The sequence below is a fragment of the Eurosta solidaginis genome, chromosome 5 (assembly GCF_040869045.1).
Source record: "Eurosta solidaginis isolate ZX-2024a chromosome 5, ASM4086904v1, whole genome shotgun sequence".
NCBI lineage: Eukaryota > Metazoa > Arthropoda > Insecta > Diptera > Tephritidae > Eurosta > Eurosta solidaginis.
In genome coordinates this window covers 100,543,139-100,564,066 of record NC_090323.1, presented here as the reverse complement: position 1 = coordinate 100,564,066, position 20,928 = coordinate 100,543,139, and the positions used below count along the sequence as shown (strand labels likewise).

At 36.5% G+C, this 20,928-nt stretch overlaps 1 long non-coding RNA gene across 1 annotated transcript in view; it reads right to left on the bottom strand.

The window, feature by feature from the left end:
* The window catches only part of LOC137252628 (uncharacterized), a 28,749-nt gene extending 8,516 nt beyond the window's left edge, over positions 1-20,233 (bottom strand). The window contains exons 1-3 of the long non-coding RNA XR_010953634.1: positions 19,922-20,233; positions 19,751-19,832; positions 19,354-19,687 (exon numbers count right to left, since the gene is read on the bottom strand). This is a non-coding gene — a long non-coding RNA (uncharacterized lncRNA). The remainder of the gene's footprint in view (positions 1-19,353; positions 19,688-19,750; positions 19,833-19,921) is intronic.
* Positions 20,234-20,928: the final 695 nt, after the last annotated feature.

The following is a 20,928-nucleotide window of genomic DNA, read 5'->3' as shown; positions in this document are numbered from 1 at the left end:
TTACCGCGGCAGGGGATGTCGCCTATCCAAAGGCTATGTTTGCCTTTTCGTGTGTTTTTCCACACGAGCAATTCATCTAGAGGCCACTACTGATCTCAGCACACCATCATTTCTTGCGGCATTTGCCCGTTTCATATCTAGGCGCAGATGCCCAAACACTATGTACTCCGACAATGGTACAAACTTTGTCGGAGCGTCACTATCCTTCCGATCAGAATTCAAGACTTTCATCTCACAAGCGCGAGAGAACACCGTCTCAAAATACAGCCACCAGTCACTCACTTGGCATTTCATACCTGCGGGCGCTCCCCATATTTGAGAGCTGTGGGAGGCTGGAGTGAAAAGCTTCAAAAGCCACTTCAAAAAGTTAGTGAAGTATTCGACGTAAATGAAAAGAATGTTTGACTTTTGGAAGTCTGATAATAATTTGAATTTATTAAAGAAATTCTTTCTCTTTTATAGCTAATTTCTTAACCTACACATTCATAAATATCCTAATACTAACAAACTAAAAATATGTACATTTGTATTACTATGCATATATGTAGATTTGTATTACTATGCATACATGTAGATTTGTATTACTACTAGGCATATATGTAGATTTGTATTAGTACTATGCATACATGTAGATTTGTATGCAAAGTCAGCAGATTGATATTCATGTAAAATGTTTGTATGTGAATATTTGGTTAATTCACATTATTGGTTGTATGTAAATATTTTAGTGACAAACTAATATTGACGATCGGCAGTGTATTGACCGGAGTGTATGACTAGGCAGAATTTGTTAGGTGTGAACTGGCAAAGGTTTCATATTCGGCATTCCATTGATGTTAGCGAACCGCTGTGTTAGGTCAATGTAATTTATGTCGCATAATATTGTAATATGATTATGCTATTACTAAAATGTATTGGCATAGAAGTTCATGGTGCGTAATGCCGCAAATGTATTGCATAGGTGGGCATAACGCATAATGCTACACCATCCGCCTTAGAAAAAGAGTATTATATAATTGTTTTTTGAACAATTGTATAAGACCCTTTGTTCGCATTTTAAATGATTTTGGTATTTTACTGTAACTTGATATTGTAGTGAAAGAGTTTGTGTACTTTGTTTGTAATTTGCTGACCTTGATACTTTTATTATTTTTACATTATATATATTTTTTTCCATATTTTGTACAAATCTTTTTTTTTTTTTTTATTTTAAATTTAACGATTATTTTACGTATATAAACATTTTTTTTTTTTTAAATTGGACAATTATTTTACCTATTTTACTTATTCTATTTATTTTACAGCCAGATTTTAAATGTGTGCACTCACTTAAAATCCGCTTGTCTTTAGAAATTTTTATTAACTAACCGAGTTAATTGGAATGCTTATTTTACGATTATGTTTTAAGTTTTAAGTGGGTTTGAAACTATTCTTATGGACTATTATTTCCTTATCTTTGTTGTTCCTATCATTATTTAGTAAATTATGCAAACTATTTTCCTATTAATATTTTCTAATCTATTGGGGTTAAAGTAAAAAAATATGACCTAATGTGTAAAAATATGACCTTATGAGACCTAAGCAATAAATGATTGTATTCATTTTATTTTATTAAACTAATTTCGCATATTCTTCAAGGTGAAATTTTTTTTTATTTATAATAATAATAAATTGTATAGACAATAAATTGTATAGACAATAGAGGGGTTGCTGATGGAAGAGCGGGGTAGCTATGTATTGAGAGTAGTTCTATTAATGGATGAGTGGAAGGTACAGTGGGTGCAAAGAAAAATGTTTCGTTTCTTTTAAATGTTATTTTTATATTTTCGATAATTTCCCTATTTTCCAGCAACATCATTGTTCTTATGTGTCATGCGATTTCTGCGGCGGCCACCAAGACAGAATCGTCATGACTTTTATGAAGAATTATTTTTATTTCTATACCGGGATTGTCACATGCCCAACCTCTTTGGTTAGTGCAATTATTTGATCTTTGAGAACTTGGGTACCAATTATTATTTTATAAATTCGCCTACTGCAGTAAATATTCAATCATTTTCACCAATTTGTCCCTCAGGACAACTGTGTTTTTCTCATAAATTTCAAGTCCTGGATTGCCGGCATTTCTCTTATGCCTGGTCGAATATTGTCCTAAGTCAATAACTTCCTCAACAATCTGGTTGCTTGAAAATTTTCTACGATACCATTTTTCTATTCTAAGATGAAAACGAGCGCGACTAGTCTTTTATTGCAAATTTATATAGCGCTTTAATATATATATATATATATATATATTGGTTCTCGTTGTGACTTTCTCTTCATGTTTTTTGTTATGAGCTGGTTTTTTAAAATTTTTGTATATTTTGTTTCTTAGGGTTTGCTTATTTCCACTGTCCTAGAATTTTCTATTGCTTCGTGACTATTCTTGTCAGGGGCATTCAGATGTGTTATGCAAATTTTTGATTTGCTGTTCGCTTTAGGCAGGGCTGCCTTTACTGTCGATTGTGACATTTTGAGACTTATTATTTGAAATTTTACTTCAATTGTTTATTGCTCTTCCTCAGCTTTGAGTTTAGAAACTTGGGTAGAAGAGAAAAAAAATTTTAGACGCGCTGTTGCACGTTATTCATTTGCCTATATTTGATTTTCATATATTTTCTTAGTATTGTGGCCATTGCCATGATCAATAGCCCGACTACGCAAATCATTGCGCCTAGCCAAACATCTGGAATTTTTGGGGTGATTTTTGTTTCTACCTCGGCTGGAGGTTCATATTTTGCTATCCTGTTCTCTGACGTTTCAGAGTTTCCTTTTCCTACCTCGTAGCCAGCTATGGCTATCATAAATGCCTTGGGGTATTTTTGTCCACCAAGCCATGTTCAAATTTTCCTATAATTATTTTTCTGCTTTTGTGAGAAATGAACTAAATTAAATTTTTAATAAAATTTTTGATTTTATTCTTTATCCTATGCATTCCATTTTACTTTGTTTATTCTTCCTTATTTAGTTGACATAAAATTTTAAGAAAAATTTTGTTGGAAAAATTTGTTTAATTTTAGCATTTTAATGTAATTTTTTTTTCAATTTACACAATATTTTAAAAATAAGTTTTTATGCAATTTTTGCCTGATTTTTTTGACATAAAGATCTAAGAATAATTTTGTTAATATTATTTTTGCTTATTTAATTAATGTTATAGAAACTACTGATACAAATTTTCTAAAAAATTTTTTTCTAAAGTTAATATATTTAACATTTCTTAAAATTGAAAATTTTTTTTTTAAAGTATTTTTTTTTATTAAATTTTATGTTATTATTGTATTTTTTTTCTACGCCACATTGGGCTTCAATTCTTTCCCAATTTTTAGGTTTAGTTTGTGTCATTTTCAAAGCTGACATCAAACTTTTTGTAAAAAAAAAATTGGTTCATCCTACCATATTTTAGCGTCCATAGAGGCCGCCCAATTTGTTTCTAAATTTTGTACCTATATTGTTGCCTCAAGCTGTACGCCGCCAATTGTAAAGGTATCTTCTGGTCCCATTTTGCTGGTAAATTGTATGCCACTTCTTCTATGCTCGCTTGCTACCAGTTGGTCACCTATACTTAATTTTCTGCTTTTATTGCTTTACCGAATCCTTGCCTCCGTCTGCATAATACTGATTTTATTATGGTAGTCATTACATTGTCCTTTGGTGATTCTTCCTCATTTTGCGATTTGCCAAAAAAAATCCGAACGAAAAGGTTTCACTTGTTAAAATTCCAATCTTTACTGGTACCAGATAGTAGTACCGTTATTGTTCCTTGTATTTTCCCTTATTCTCCTTTTTAACAAAAACGTTTTAACTGTTTAAAATGGTCAGGATTCCTGGACAGTCAGATCTTTTTTAGCAGTTGTGCCAATTTTGATCTGGACTGGCAGGATCGCCATGAAGTGTGGCGTATCCTGCTCCTTGTTATTAACGCGACAGGCTCTTCTGACCAGCTAGATCTTTAGCAGTTGTGCTAATTCCTGATCAAGCTGGCAGGATCGCCATGAAGTATTCGACGTAAATGAAAAGAATGTTTGACTTTTGGAAGTCTGATAATAATTTGAATTTATTAAAGAAATTCTTTCTCTTTTATAGCTAATTTCTTAACCTACACATTCATAAATATCCTAATACTAACAAACTATGCAAAGTCAGCAGATTGATATTCATGTAAAATGTTTGTATGTGAATATTTGGTTAATTCACATTATTGGTTGTATGTAAATATTTTGGTGACAAACTAATATTGACGATCGGCAGTGTATTGACCGGAGTGTGTGACTAGGCAGAATTTGTTAGGTGTGAACTGGCAAAGGTTTCATATTCGGCATTCCATTGATGTTAGCGAACCGCTGTGTTAGGTCAATGTAATTTATGTCGCATAATATTGTAATATGATGTAATGGTCGCTTGGGCTGCAATATGTGTTTTTGCGTGTACCTATCCCCCTTTGAAATAAAATTTCTCGCATGTGAGAAATTGACTTAAGAACTTTATTGCCGCTCTAGGGCATTTAATTGATTACCTCTAGTAAAAACGACAAATTGTCACCTATTGGCTGAAACGTAAACAATAATCGCTTGGATTTTCCCAAGGTAAATCTTTCCGAAACTTTCAAATGCTGAAATTCGCCAGAAATAGTTGAATATGTCTTGTAGGCTAGGAAAATTGCAAACAGTAGCAAAATCAAATCATCCAAGTCATTCTGTCTTAGTTTTATTACAATGATTGAAAAGACGCATTTAAGTGACATTAAACATTTTCTCAAACGAAGTTAGGAAAGTGTTAAAAACAGAAGCCAAAAGATAGGAAGTCCGAGGGTTTAAAAGAGCCTGAACAGCTACAGTTAGCCTCTCCTTCCTGTTTTTCATCGTACCAGACGGACAGCTCCATTAAAGATATTCAGGCACTTCCCGCAAACCACATGGGTTTTGTTTTCTCTTAATAGGGTAAGACATTTTCATTTAAATCTCCTTAGATAGGAAATAATTATAGGGTATTTTTCTTCAATAGGCGTGACTACCATATAGGCAGAAATTCCTACCCACACTCATCGCCTCCTGACAAGTTGGAAGTCACTTTCCCATTGCACATAGGTGAGGGTGTGGAAGCTTTTTGATTACGAACCATTTGTACACATTGGAGCTGAGGAGCATCCAGAGTGAGCCTCCACTACTTCCAAAGCGACCAACGAAGATTAAGATTCTAGAAAGATCCTGGGGCTTGGTTTTACCGCCCCACCTCATTCAAGCACCATCAGGCGCACATGAAATAGGCAGCATTTTCGTCGCTGTTTGCCATCCACCACCCATTTGCAGAACAAATTAGTGCACAGTGTGACAAAAATTAAAATTGTCATAGTGACAAAAAAAAATAAAATAAAATAAAATAAAATAAAATAATGAGTTTAGCGCAGTGATTTAAAGGAAAAAGCTAGAAAAAGTAGTAAAAATTAGTGTTAAAGAGAAGATTTTGTAGGAAAAAAAAGAGATAAAGTTAGTTACGAAGGCCTAATATAAGGTTATATCAATTTAAAGTAGTTAAAAGTAACTAAAAGGAAGATAGAAAGAAAAGAAAATTAAAAGTAAAAAGAGTAAATGTGTTAAAAAAAACATTAATAATTAATTGAAAGTTACTTAAACATAAAATGTGAAAATATTTGAGTGCATAACAAAAACAAAAAATAATAATAAATAAAATTATTTAAAAAATTAAAAAAAAATAATAAATTAATTTTGGTAAAAAAAAAATTATATTCAAATTAAATTGTGCGGCTACCGAACGGTTTTATGTCTCACTGTAAGCGATCGCACTCCCTTACAGTGTAAATCACATCATAGCCCAAAAACAAATCCAAAGCAAGAAATTTGTCAAACAGATATTCCAACTGCATCAACACCGCGGAAAGGCCTTTCATCGCTGGATTGCATCACCCACATACATACCTCCCACCATAAAATATGTAAGTAATATTGTACCAATATCTTTGTTGCCTTTGTTATTGTTTAGATTTGTTTTGCTTTGATTTACAACCAAGACAAATCGGCATATTAGTGGGCATAATTACCTACCTACATTACAAACGTATGTACATACATCGGTATACCTGTTGTGCGTACTTATGTATGTAAATTCGTAAAAATCGTTTTGTAGCTAAAAAGGGTCTACATAACTAGGTATGTAAAGCCGAGATGGGCACGTTAAGTTAAAAAAAATTTATGTTTAATCGCTTACATTTTTTTTAAATTTAATTATTTACCATAATTATTTGGTTGGTTTGCGTGAATACAAACCAAACAAACTACTTTATTATGCAAAATGTATAAAAATTCCTAGAAAAACACAAAAAAAAAAAAACAAAAAAGAGACAATCATAATCATCCGGTGCAAAAGTACAGTCTATCGTTCTTTCGAACCAACTCAGTTTTGAGCGTAGTAATGGTCGTTACAGTTCGTAAGTTTGCTACCAAACTGAAATAAACAAGAAACAAAAAAAAAACGAATTTTCTTCTTAAATGTAAAATCAACCAAATAATCGTGGAATGCCCTTCCGATGCAAAAATACATACATTTCTACATAGTTATGAACCGGCATATAAACAAAAACTTCTTATAAATACCTAAAGCAAAGAGGGCAAAAAAAATTCTTTGCAGAGTGTATGTCCAGTAATTTCAATCTAGTAAATATATATAATTTTGCCATATGATGATTGATTACCTTTTGCTCATATGATCTTCCGTCCGTAAGTTTTTTTTTTATATTCTTTGTCTTTTCTCAAACCGGGTAAATTTAAATATACCTCGTAACAATATATAATATTGATAAATTTTTATAGAGTACGTTTTTGTTCAACAATTTTCGATACGCGTTGAAATTAAAAGTTTAAAACATTATTAAAACCCATTTTTCATGGAACTCCCCCCTTCCTATTAGTCTCCCTACCTACATTCTCACTTATGCACATAAATATGAATTTTTTCCAAATGTAAGTTAAAGAAAAACAACAAAACATTTACCCAACAATATAAGAAAATAACGTCAGCTAGTAATTTGTATGACGCCCGGGTATTTTCAGTAAACTACCTATAGTCAATAATGATTTTGTCCATTGATCTGCTATACTTTAATGATATGAATTTATTTGGATATTGAATGTTCTAACTTACATGGTAAGTCATGCATGTTGGTAATAGTTCATGAGAAACATGTTAATCTATTTAAATTAATTTATTACGCTAGAGAAGGGAAAGGTTTTCTATTCAATTATGGTTTCGGTCCAAAAATTTTTAACCCGCATTGAAGTTATAAACCTTAAGAAAAAAGAAAAAATTATTAAATTTATTTTAATTGTTAAAAATACCACTTGTTATGGAATGCCCCCAGCTAATCTTAGTCCATGCACATACACATTTATGCACTTACCTATAAACATATCCTAGTTGTAGTTGAAAGAAAAAAAGCAGAAGGGAAAAATAGAAACAAACAAGCAGGGTTACCTAAATATGAACCCTAAATATAAGTAAAAATCGTAAGCTAGTGTTTTTTATGATAGCCTGGTATGACTAGCCACATGAAAGATAGTTAAATTGTAACGAAATTTCTATCTGCCCTTTAGTATAACAACTTTATACATAAGCCGCTAATAAGCGTGTAATGTTAGGGTTGTCCTAAATATTTTGTATATTTTAGTAACGAATATTAAGAATTAAGATTAATCCTAAACATCTTTCCAAATAAGATTAAGGATTGAATTTTTGATTGTAGTTTGGCAATTAATTATTATGGTTAATAAATGTTGAATTGTTATCGACTTGAAAATATGAATCTGTAAGTTTTTGTATGTTCCTGGAGGCAAATGTGTTGATGACATAAAATGTAGTATACCTTTTTTTTCGGGATCTTCGAATTCTATTCGCATCAAAGATCATGGTAGGGTAGGGTAAAGACAGCGAATGTCGACTATCAGCTTAGACCTCGCCCCAATATTCACTTAAACAGATGTCCGCTTTCACCTCTTTAGCATTTAAAGTTCGTTGTTTGGTTCTTTTGAGTTGGTTAGTTACCGATCTCGTTTTTTTGTTTCATTTCGTACATATGTATCTAGTTTTTGAGTTAAGGGCGGGTAGCTCCTGTATTTAGATTCTGGTTAGGAGGCCTAAAATTAAACTTTATGTAATGTCGGTTGAGACATGGCAAAAACCCACCCCATCCCGAAAGAGCTACGGTCGTCCTCTTGACCCCCGCCGTGACCTCTCAACTGCCTGTGTGATTACCAGAATTCCACCCAATGGTAACGTGCCTCTTCATATGTGTATGCGTACATGTATGGGGAATCACACACACATACGAACATTATACACCCGTTCTCTTCGGGGCAGGTTACATAAATTTGTGGCGCCCAACGTGTGTGGCTAGCTAATGTAAGCTTTTGGGTCAGCTAATGCCAGCTGTTGCAAGCTAAGGCTCGCTAAGGCCAGCGGTTGCCTTCCCAAATGTTGAGATGCAAACACCAAATCTCTGTTGATTTGATTATGATCGTGTGTAGACGTACACACAAATATGTAGATCAATAATTAACTTTTTATTAGCTGCCGCACACCTTTTGGTTGTGTTAAAGTAAATTGTTATTGAATTATTCATATGAAATTAATATCGCATCACACCTGCCGATGTTGTTTAGATGGGTTTCGTCTAACTTCCGCAAGTGGAGATGTGGGAATGGATAGTCTAGTTTAAGAAAACTATTATGCTGGTGATGCAGCCTGTATACCATGCTGAGAATTTTATTATTCTTTTCTAGCCTTTCATTAATTCAGTATACTAGTATAGCAAATAACACCCGCTATAAATATTACTGAAACTCACACCAAAATTTTGCTCGCTTGTCTTCTTACGCATTGGAAACATTATTGGTCTGTTACGTTATTGCTTGGCAATACTGTTTAATACAATTACAGAATACTGAGTATTTGGAGAAAGCTGGATACCAGTACTGATTTTCCCTAAAATATATTTTTCCTTGCTTAGCGGATGGATTGATTCTAACTTTCATTTGTCATAATCTCGAATAGGTTTACATATGGCTTGGATCCTCATTTTGTAATGTTCTAATTGTTGTGCGTTCACTTGCCGAACAATAAGAATTGTGCAACTTTTGATCTTCCTCCATTTAGTATCCTTTCGGTCTTAGATTCATTAACCCAATTAAAATTTTCACGGTCATCAAGTTAATGTGTATTATTGGTCAATAATACTACCTTTTTGTGTTTGTTATCAACACATGTCGTACCCAGGAACAGCATAGTTTTGTTATTTTGAAATAATGCCCTTACACAGAAGTCCACAACAACCCCCGCGGTCAGGACTTGCTCCAGAAAACCAATGTGCTATTTGTAGCTAGGAAATAAACAATACTCACCCTTTTTTTTTGTTACCCTGCAAACTTCTTTTTCATAAGCTGTGTTTTGAAAGTTGGTTCGCTGAGAATAATGTTTGGTACATTTGCAAAAAAGAAATAACTCAGCGAGACTTGAAAGTAGTAGTAGGAAACTGCTCACCAGGAGCAATTCCAAAGATATCTTCTGCTTCAGTCGCAGATAGAACAATCATAACCCGAAGTTTGACGAGTGCGTTTAATTAAACTGAGACTTCACAACTTCAAGATTTACAAGAGCAACGTAACGACGAGGCTGGCACAATGCAGTCGTCTGCATTAGATAATAGTCATAGCCTGGATTATACGCACGCTCCTCCACCCAGACAATCAAATAGAAGACGAGGTAGACCCAATCGTTCTGGAAATACCCATCGATATAATGAGGTAGACTACACCGTAGTTCAAGGAATGATTGAACAATCCATCACCCGTATCATGTCAACGTTAAAAGTTAACAATAACCCTAACTCCCAGCCAAGCTCTAGCCCTAGCAATACCCAAGGATTATTACCTGCGCTCCGCGAGATTCAGTCGCCAGCGGTAGTTCCTCGAAAGGTTGCAAACACCATGCAAAAGTGGAATCTCCAATTCGATGGATCTTCTGAGGGGTTAGGAGTCGAAGAATTTTATTTATCGCGTGAAGTCCCTCACGGATGAAGCTTTGGATAGTCATTTTACTTCTATGTGAAAGCACATACATATACTTTTTGTTGGAAAAGCACGAGAGTGGTATTGGCGATACCACAACAAGTCAATCAAGTCGTTTGGTCGAACATTTGTGCATCCCTTCGCCAACATTACAAAGATTATCGTTCTGACTTTATGAGTCGAGAAATGGTTAGGTTCAGGAAGCAAAAGCCTGGTGAATCATTTTCGGCGTATTATGATGCCGTTGCTTCCCTCATTGACAAATATTCGGTCAGAATAGAGGAAGAAGAATTATTAGAGATACTTAAACATAACTTACGCCCAGAAACCCGACAAAACCTGTTGTACCAGCCGGTACACTCTATTGGTCATTTGCGGCGTTTGGTCAAAATGGGTGAAAACTTGACACAAGAGCTTAGTGGTGCAATAGACACCCTTAGTAAACCAAAACCAAATTTCAATCGACGCCAAGTATGTAGTCTGGATGAAGCAGAGCCAGTTCATTCCGACAATGAAACAAATGAATTTGAGTTAGCAGCCGTTCACAGTAGCTAAGCAAAGTTAAAGTGTTGGAACTGTGATGAGGTTGGCCATACATGGGAAAACTGTCTAGCTAATCGTCGTATGTTTTGTTATGGATGTGGTGCTCTTAATGTGTACAAACCCCAATGTCCAACATGCGTTCGGAAGTTTTCGGAAAACCGACGCACGGGTGCATCCAATCCCAGCCGGATGCCCCCGCAAGCATAAATAGTTTACCTTTGCCTTTATTACAAAGGAAGCCTTTAACAAAAGACTCATACACACATGGGGAAAATATTCCCGAAAATGTACCAATTCGATTTCGTCCTTGCGAGGAGCGTTTACAAAATTATTTGCAAGTGAGAAATCGAATCTTTAGTGGTGTTAAACCCAATATTTGTAAACGACATTCAAGACTGAAATCATTTTACGAAAATATAAAAAGAAACCAACAGCTGTTAGTGTCAACAGTCTTTAGCAACCAAAGTGATTTGCGTAGCTACGCCGAGGTTTCCTTCCTTACATTTACCGAACTAGGTTTGCTAGATACTGGTGCAAATATTAGTTGTATTGGCTCATCGCTTGCGTCCGAAGATTTTACGAGGTTTCCTGAATTCAGACGGTTGAAGTCACATGCCACAACCGCTGATGGGGGAAAACAGCATATCATAGGTGTACTTGACGTTATTATGACCTATAAGTCTCTACAGAAGCCAATTAAACTATATGTTATACCATCTATCAAACAAAAACTCATTTTAGGCCACGACTTTTGGAAAGCCTTCGAGCTTGCTCCAAATGTCATATGTTCCCTCGAACAATTCCCTGGTTCCATTACATCTGACGAAGTCAACTTTCACCCATTGAGTCAACAACAAAAGCAGCAGATAGAAATTGTTAAGAATCTGTTCCCCAGTGCTTCGGAAGGTTTAGGTCGCACTACATGGATACAGCATGATATCGATGCAGGAAGTGTGAAGCCTATTAAGGTTGCCAATGAGCACTTACGTTTGCAAATGACGTAGGCAAAAAAAATGTTTGTTTGACAGATTTAATGTGTTTTTTTATACCTTTCATGAACATGAAATGGTATATTAACTTTGGTCCGATGTTTGTAACGTTGAGAAATATAGAAGATAGACTCACCATTAAGTATACCGAATTGATCAGGGCGACGAACTGAGTTGATACAGCCACGTCCGTCTATCCGTCTGTCCGTCCGTCTGTCCGTCGGTCTGTTTGAACGCAAACTAGTCCCTCAAATTTTGAGATATCTCAATGAAATTTGGCACAAGGATGTATTTTTGTATTATATTAGACATTTGTCGGATCCGGTAGGATCGGACCACTATAACATATATCTCCCATACAACCGATCGTTCAGATAAGACGATTTTGGTCATTCCTGCCGCAATTTAGAAAGTATAAACGTGAAACTCGGTGATATATATTGTAATATATCATAGAAGTTATCTTGAAAAAATCACTTTGATCGGAGCTATATATAATATATATCCCATACAACCGATCGTTCAGATAGAAAGATTTTTAGCCATTTCTCCCTTAATTTCCAATATAAAAACGTTAAATTTGGTGATATTTATTCTAATATATCATACACGATTTCTTGAAAAAATCACTTTGATCGGACCTATATGTATATAGTATATACCTATCCCATACAACCATTTCTCCCTTAGTTTCCAATATAAAAACGTGAAACTTGGTGATATATATTCTAATATATCATAGAAGATTTCCTGTAAAAATAATTTCGATCGGATCTATAGATAATATATATCCCATACAACCGATCGTTCAGATAAGGGGGTTTTTTGCCATTTTTTATTTTATATTTATCTTAAAAATCGTTTAGGTATATACATCTGTTCGCTATATATTTCTTATCTTATAAATCCGATTATTGGGAGATTGCGAACGGGATAAGATTATTTTTCAGCCCCATTCATGAAAGGTATGAAGTCTTCGGCACAGCCAAAGACAGTCCCGTCCTTATTTGTTTTTATTTAATAATGCGTAAGTATTATAAATATGTTTACACAAATTCTTAAGAGCTATAAAATTGTTCAAAACAGTTTACTGGATGAATAAAGACACTACATTTTTTGCACAGAAACCCTGTTCGTCCCCCAAATTTTTTGCAGCGGTGGTATTTCGACTCGCCCTTGACTACTATGTGATCCTTTTTGTCATCTCTTAAATTATCTACCAAACATTTTTGACCAGCTGATGATGGATCTGGTCTCAATCGCGGTTTTCCATATGATCTTAGCAAAAACATGGCACATTGTCGTCTAAACTGGAGAAGGGGTATATTGTTACCCAGCTTTCTATAGACCAACCATTCTTGGACGCAGCTTACGCTGTTTTCCATATGATCTTAGCAAAAACATGGCACATTGTCGTCTAAACTGGAGAAGGGGTATATTGTTACCCAGCTTTCTGTAGACCAACCATTCTTGGACGCAGCTTACAAAGCCCACGAAAATAATGGCCACCACCATTTTTTGATCTGATTGACAAAAGTTGGTCACACAAGTCTACGCCACACATATATTTATTGTATTGCTTTATCGGAAAGGGAATATTGACGTCGATCCGGTTTTTTTTCTTAGCGAGAGTAACGGTCAATTTTCCCAATTGGTTCCAGTGGTACGCAATTAGTAAGAACAGTTACTACTGCGTTATCCATCCATCTAACGCCAAGCAAAGTTTCGGAAGCAGTAGTTTCATATGTTCCTCTCTCTTTTTTGACAAACTCCTTCTTGTTAGTTAAATTCATATGTTTAGAAACCCTATTTTCTCGTTGAGTTCCTGTTCCACCAATTTTCCTCTTCAGCAATTCTTCTAGCAAATCGACACTTGTGAATAGATTATCGAAGAAAAGCTGAGTTCCGATGGGTAGATTGCATTTCGAAGCCAAATCTAGGACAACATCTCCACCTTGTCCCAATGCAAGGGAAGATATTTTCGTACTTGATCCACAATAAGGCCCTGCATGGAGTAAAAATCCATTATGATCAGCGATGCACCACAGTTTAAAACCAAATCGGATTGGTTTACCGCGAATGAATTGTTTAGTGCCGTGCTTTCCATAATACGGGATCATGCTTTCATCGACACTAAGAAGTCCGCTGTGCTTTTTTGAAATTGTCGTTGAGAATTTCAAAAATCGGACGTATTTTGTACATTCTATCGTTCATATCAATTATAATATCCTTTCCAGTATATGTAATAAATGGATATTTAAAAATAATATTTTGAGTAACTGCAAGCAAATACAATAAAGCGTATAAAATCGAAAACATGGTTGCAATGTCTATGTAAGTGCTCATTGGCAACTAAAGATGCCGGTGTTATAAAACTACACTTGGCTACACACAGGCAACAACTTTTTTATAAATTTACTTAGAATGAATAAATACACTACTTTTCTAAACAAAACATCAATTTTTCACTTCATATGTACTATAAGTTTAAAAAAAACTTACATTTTGTTCGAGAACTTTCACACAAACACGTGTCTGAAATATACACGAAATTCCACGTCTGTTTTCAGGAACTAAAAAGCACAAACTAAATCAAATTGAGTAGAAATAGAGCAAAACGGTACATCTCTCAGCTATTGTACTCTTTTTTAAACCACACTTCACATTCACCTCACTCTTAAAATGCAAATAAAAGCCAATGAGCGTTAATGAGTTAACGATGCTACAAAAAAGGATGCGTATCCATTACCTAGCATCGATGGTATTTTTTCTAGACTGCCTAAGGCAAACATAATTACCAAATTAGATTTAAAGGATGCGTATTGGCAAATAGAGCTCAGTCCCGAGTCTAAACATTTGACAGTCTTTACGGTTCCCGGTCGTCCGCTATACCAATTTAAGGTAATGCCGTTCGGCCTTTGTAACGCGCCGTCGACCATGTGTAGATTGATGGACACAATCATTCCGCCAGACCTCCGACATTGTGTGTTCGGATATTTAGACGATTTATGTATTGTGTCCGAAGACTTTTCATCACATCTGGCTGTTTTAGTTCGCCTCGCTGCGCAGTTTCGTAAAGCAAATTTAACGCTCAACGTAGCTAAGAGTCAATTTTGCGTAACAAGCATTAACTATCTAGGATATATCATCGGCAGTGGAGGTACATATACAGACCCTGAAAAGATAGCTTGTATCTTGAATTGGCCCGCGCCAAGAAATCTGAAACAGGTACGAGGATTTCTCGGTGTCTGCGGATGGTATCGCCGATTCATCCATAACTTCGCCGAACTTACTTATCCCATAATGGAAGTACTTTCGACGAAGAAGAAGTTTGAATGGACATCCGAGGCGCAGCGAGCCATGGATCAGTTGAAACAAATACTGACCTCTGCCCCGGTCTTAACAAATCCCGATTTCGAGAAACAGTTTTATTTACACTGTGATGCCAGCGATGTTGGTATCGGAGCTGTCCTAGTACAGTTGTCTGACTACAATGAAGAAAACCCCATCGCTTTCATGTCAAAAAAATTGAGACGTGCCCAACGCAATTATAGCGTAACCGAGCGCGAGTGTCTGGCCGTAATACTTGCCATTGAGAAATTTAGGTGCTACTTAGAACTTCAGGAATTTGAGGTTGTTGTTGTTGTTGTAGCGATAAGGTTGCTCTTCGAAGGCTTTGGGGAGTGTTATCGATGTGATGGTCCTTTGCCGGATAAAGATCCGGTACGCTCCGGTACCACAGCACCATTAAGGTGCTAGCCCGACCATCTCGGGAACGATTTATGTGGCCACATTAAACCTTAAGGCCATTCCCCCCTCCCCACCCCCAAGTTCCATGAGGAGCTTGTGGTCGCCAGAGCCTCGTCTGTTACTGAAACAGGATTCGCCGCGGATAGGTGAGGTTGACAATTGGGTTCGGAGAAGCTATATATTGCCCTGGCAACGTGAAGGGTTGCGTTACACAAACCCTTGAATCTGGTATTTTAGTCGCCTCTTACCACAGGCATACCTACCGCGGGTAGGTGGTGACGGACAATTCTAATCTTTTATGGCTGATGCGCCAACTAAACGTATCTGGTAGACTGGCAAGGTGGATATTCAGGTTGCAACAATTTAAGTTTTCGATTTCCCATAGGAAAGGTAAAGAACAAAGCATCCGGTCCCGGCTAGAGGAAGAAATAACCGAATTGGATATGGGACCTGTAATAGACCTCGAATCAAATGCTTTTGACGACGATGCCTATGCAAAGCTTAGAGTTAAATACCAAGAAAACAAAGAGAAGTTTCCTGATATAAAAGTCGTAGACAAGTCTTTGTATATGCGCACAGAACATGCAATTGGTAATGAAGTTGAGGATAAGTATTCTTGGAAATTATGGGTTCCCGAAAGGCTAAGGATCGATGTGCTCAAGCAGGCCCATGACAGTTGCACTTCATCTCATGCAGGTGTACAGGAGACCATTGAGAAGTTGCGGCGTTATCTTTTTGGCCTGGTTTAGCGCTTATATAGCTCAGTGCGACAAGTGTAAGGAGAACAAAGCCACAAATGTAACTCTTCGTCCTCCCATGGGTTCCCATAGTCAGACGTGTAGACCGTTTCAACGGTTATATATTGACCTGCTTGGCCCGTATCCGCGCAGCAAGACCGGCCATATAGGGATTATAATCGTTTTAAACCATTTCAGCAAGTATCATTGGATACAACCCCTTAAAAAGTTTACGTCTGCTGCCATCCAATACTTTTTGTTAAAGAATATATTTCATAGTTTCGGTGTGCCCGAAACTATAGTCAGTGATAATGGCACGCAGTTTAAGTCTAACGACTTTAACGCCTTCCTGACGGAGCTTGGTATTCATCATTTGTATAGTGCGTTGTACTCCCCTCAAAGTAATGCTGCAGAGCGGGTGAATCGTTCACTATTAGCCGCTATTCGGTCATACCTGAAGCATAATCAGACTGAGTGGGACGTACACCTGACTAGTATTTCATGTTCCTTACGATCATCATTGCATCAATCCCTAGGGTGTTCTCAATATAGGGCTTTATTCGGATTGGACATGATAACGCATGGATCGGATTATCAGTTATTGAAGGAGTTATCGCTGTTAGAAGAGCCAGTAGTGCCGATTGCGCGATCAGATAATTTGGCCTTGCTTAGAAAAGGTATTCAAGCAAACATACGTAAAGCTTATAAACGCAATGAAAAAAAGTATAACTTGTGCTCAAAACCAGTATCGTTCAGGGAAGGTCAAGAAGTCTATCGTCGAAATTTTGTCCAAAGTAAATTTACTCAAAATTTTAATGCCAAACTAGGTGCACTGTTTGTCAAATGCAGAGTTCGTAAAAAACTTGGAAACTGCTACTATCAACTTGAAGATTTGCAAGGTAGAAAGATAGGTACTTATCATGCTAAGGACATTCGTAGTTAGTTCCCCATAATACTCCGACTTACGGTGTCGTATTATAATGATTATGCTATTACTAAAATGTATTGGCATAGAAGTTCATGGTGCGTAATGCCGCAACTGTATTGCATAGGTAGGCATGACGCATAATGCTACATTAGCCTCACCACACAAATTCACCTTCGAGGAGAATCGAGGCATGCCTGTACTCGCGGCCGCTCAGCTTGGCATCCAATGACCCAACGAACCTAGAGCCGCTTTCCCCAGGCCACTTCCTCACAGGCAGCGACCTACTGGCTTCGCCAGAACCAGATGCGAGTGAGAGCCCTGCTTCGATGATCAATCGGTGGCAGAAACTCAAAGCCCTCCATCACACTTTTTGCAAACGATGGAAAGTGGAATATCTATCCGAACTTCCAAAACGCGTGAAGTGGATGCATCCCAGACAAAATATAAAAGTGGGAGATATCGCTGTCCTCAAAGAGGACAACTTATCTCCCAACGAATGGAGGTTAGGACGAGTTGTCAACATACACCCCGGCGAAGATGACCGAGTACGCGTAGTCGACCTCAAAACCGAGAAGGGTCAAGTCAGACGACCTTTGGTCAAACTGATCCTTCTTCCAACGGAAGAGACGGATTGCGAGAAGGCTAAGAGCTCCTCCTAACAATCCCTCCATTCCTCCATATCCCTAAAAAAAACTAAACCCAGCTCTCGTCCACCCAGAACGAGGCCAATCAACCACCCTAATGCAGATCGGTTATCTGCCACAGAAAACAAAGGCACTCGGCCCATTATAATTTAAAAATTTCAAAACCCAGCTCTCGTTCACTCAGAACGAGGCCAACCAACAACCCTGATGCAGATCCCCCATCTGCCACAAAACACTTATTTTTGAATTTTTAAAAAATCAAACCCAAATTCACTCGCTCCCCCGAGCGAGGACCCCAAAACCCTAACATAGATCCACTGTCTGCCACAAAACTTGAATGCACTCGGCCAGAGACACGAGACCAACAGCATTTAGAATAAATTTTTGAAGAGTTTTAAAACATTTCCCCGATTAAGGTGAATTAAGCTTAAAAACCGACAGCTTTGTCTCACAATTTTCTTAATATAAAAACATAAATTTCGACAATGTTCATAAAAACATAAAACTTTTTACATTTTTTGTGAATAAGTGGGTTGAGTTTTAAAATATAATGGAAAGTTTCGAACGTGCCTTTGTTGAAGATGAACTTTAGTTCAGGGGCTTATAGTGTCGGTCGACTCAAAAGAAAATGCAATTCGAAAGCTAGCATATTCCATAAAAAATATTAACAGCATACCATTTTCAAAAAAAGAGTGTTGTCCAAAATTGACATTTTTTAATATACCTTATATTTCAAACTGATTATTTCGACGGCTGAGCAGAATATTACCCTATCTCGGCTGTCTTTTCGAAAAAGCGCTGTCTCAGACAACGCCCTATCTTAGAATCCGGTTGAAGAACGGACGGTCTTAGAAAACACACTTGCAGAGTTTGGAACAAAAAATCTCAATTTAAGTGTTTTCTTTAGCTGAACTTCGTTATGAGATGAAAACAGTGATGCCCAAAAATCTTATACTTACCGCAAGGTTTCGATATCGTGCACCGATCTATCGTGGAATGACCCCAATGTTTATTAATTTGCAAAACAAGATTTTTATACAAAAATTGTTATTCATTACGCAGTAGAAATATGATTTTGATAATTTTTTAGGAATTGTAGCATGTCATTATAGAGCTGCTCTCATTTCTTTAAAATTAGAAGGCATATACCGCTATAATAAATTGTATCAGAAGCACCAATGACTAAAATATATATTACGAGGGGGCTGTCGTCGAACTGCGAAACCTAATATCCATTTTTCGGAAGCTCACTTGGGAAAACAGAGAAATAATTTTTTGCTTTATCACAGACAATACTATCTCGCTCCATTCAAGCCCCACATCTCAGCGGAAAATTCTAAAGAAGCAAAAGCTAATATGCAATTTTTCAAAACCAATTCATCTGTAAGTTCATTTGAAAACCTTTTCACGACCGAGAGGCCCAAACTTATTCCCTTAACCTCTGTCTTCCTCTTTTTCAGTGCGAATTTAAATACCAGTTGAGGTTCTTATCTTATTATCATTTTAAGTTTAATTAGTAAAACTAAGTTTATGTAAAATTGTAGGTAAATGGCCAAAGTAGTAATATTCAGTTTTAGTTTTTAAACTCGCATTGAACACCGGGCATTAGAGCTATTTCGGAGTCTTATCTTAAGACCCTTTACGTACCGATCCATGTTTAATATTTAAGTCATCCATCAATATACTATCTGAATCCGCTAGTGCTGTGTGAATAATTTTTCCATCGAAATAAACGCATTCATGAAAGTGGCGGCCTTATATACGGCTTCCTCGGTGCATTTGTGATCATAAGAACCAAAAATCATGCATAAATATTCCCTCATATATATTCTCCTATTACTTTGAAAGTTCAGATATTAAGAACCTTTGCCCGTAAACCGTTGGATTTTATTGCACGGGATGCTGAAAAGGAGGCTGTTCCACCACCAATCAATAAAGATGGTAGATGTTAGCAGATCCGCTGAGCTCGCTGGCAGTGTCACTAAAAAGGGATAAAAATGAAAATTTCATCTTTTTTTGGTAATAAAAATTTTAATAATTTCACCTGTGGATAATGTCGCTGCTGGTAATGAGCAATCTATGCCATCTGTAGTCTTTTGTGCACGCCTCGTTATTAACCATAAAACCTAGATTTTAAGCATAATAAAAATATATATGTTAAGCTTTTAGTCAAAAGCAGGCGGTTTGGGGGTACTTAACGTCCCGAATTTTATACCTAATTCACTTGGGTAAATCATTTTTCGCTCTAAGTGCCATTGTCTAATTCTATAGCTTATAGCTATCAGTTGCTCAGAATCAATACAGTTTTTTTTTTTCGTAAGTCCAAGTTCACGAGCAGCAACAAAGTTAAAAGTAATTTCGTTTTTCTGGAGATGACCATTAGCGAATGTTTACCACCACTATGACAACCGGAACTAGAAGGAGTTGTAAGATGTGTCGTTTAGAACTAGTGCTATAGGTGGCATGCCAACTCACTCGCTACACACCACAAAACTGGTGAAAGAATCGATCAGTGATAGTTTTAGATCACGGTCAAGCAAATGCTCCTATGCAAATTAAACCGGACGTTGATATGAGCTCCGTACATCAATCAATGCCAGTGGATATTTCTGGTGCTACAGCTCCATTTGAACATGATGCACCAAATTTCCCGTACCTCTCACATGGAATTTATAGCTTCCACTTGAATACTATCTTTGTTTTTGTTGTTTTTTTATTTCGCTTAGCTTTATGTCTCTAATATTGCGCTGGGTATAGTATAGGGTTAATCGATTTACTAGGGCGTGCACAATAAAGAATATTTCCCAATGAACGCAGTTAAATAGCATATTAAAATAGCGATAGCAATCTTATTCTTCATGATGTATATGCTGCCATATTTTTGTTGAGTAATATTCGCAGTTCAATACGTTTTACCTATATAGCACATTCGGCTTATCGTGCACGCAGTGGCAGACCACAAATTATACCAAACGATAGAAAATAAGTTGTGCAGATTTGATATTCAGTTTATAATACAAATATTTTTGCTGGAACAAAGTGCTTATACCATTTTTGGGTAACGAGTTACTATCTGCATTTTATGTCTACTCTACTCGCTATTATACTCGTTCGAAGATAAATGGAATAATATGGTTTGGGAGCTACATTGTCGTCTTAGTTCCACTGAAAACAATTATCCATATTTTTCGCGATCTGGCTTACAGTTGACTATAATAATGA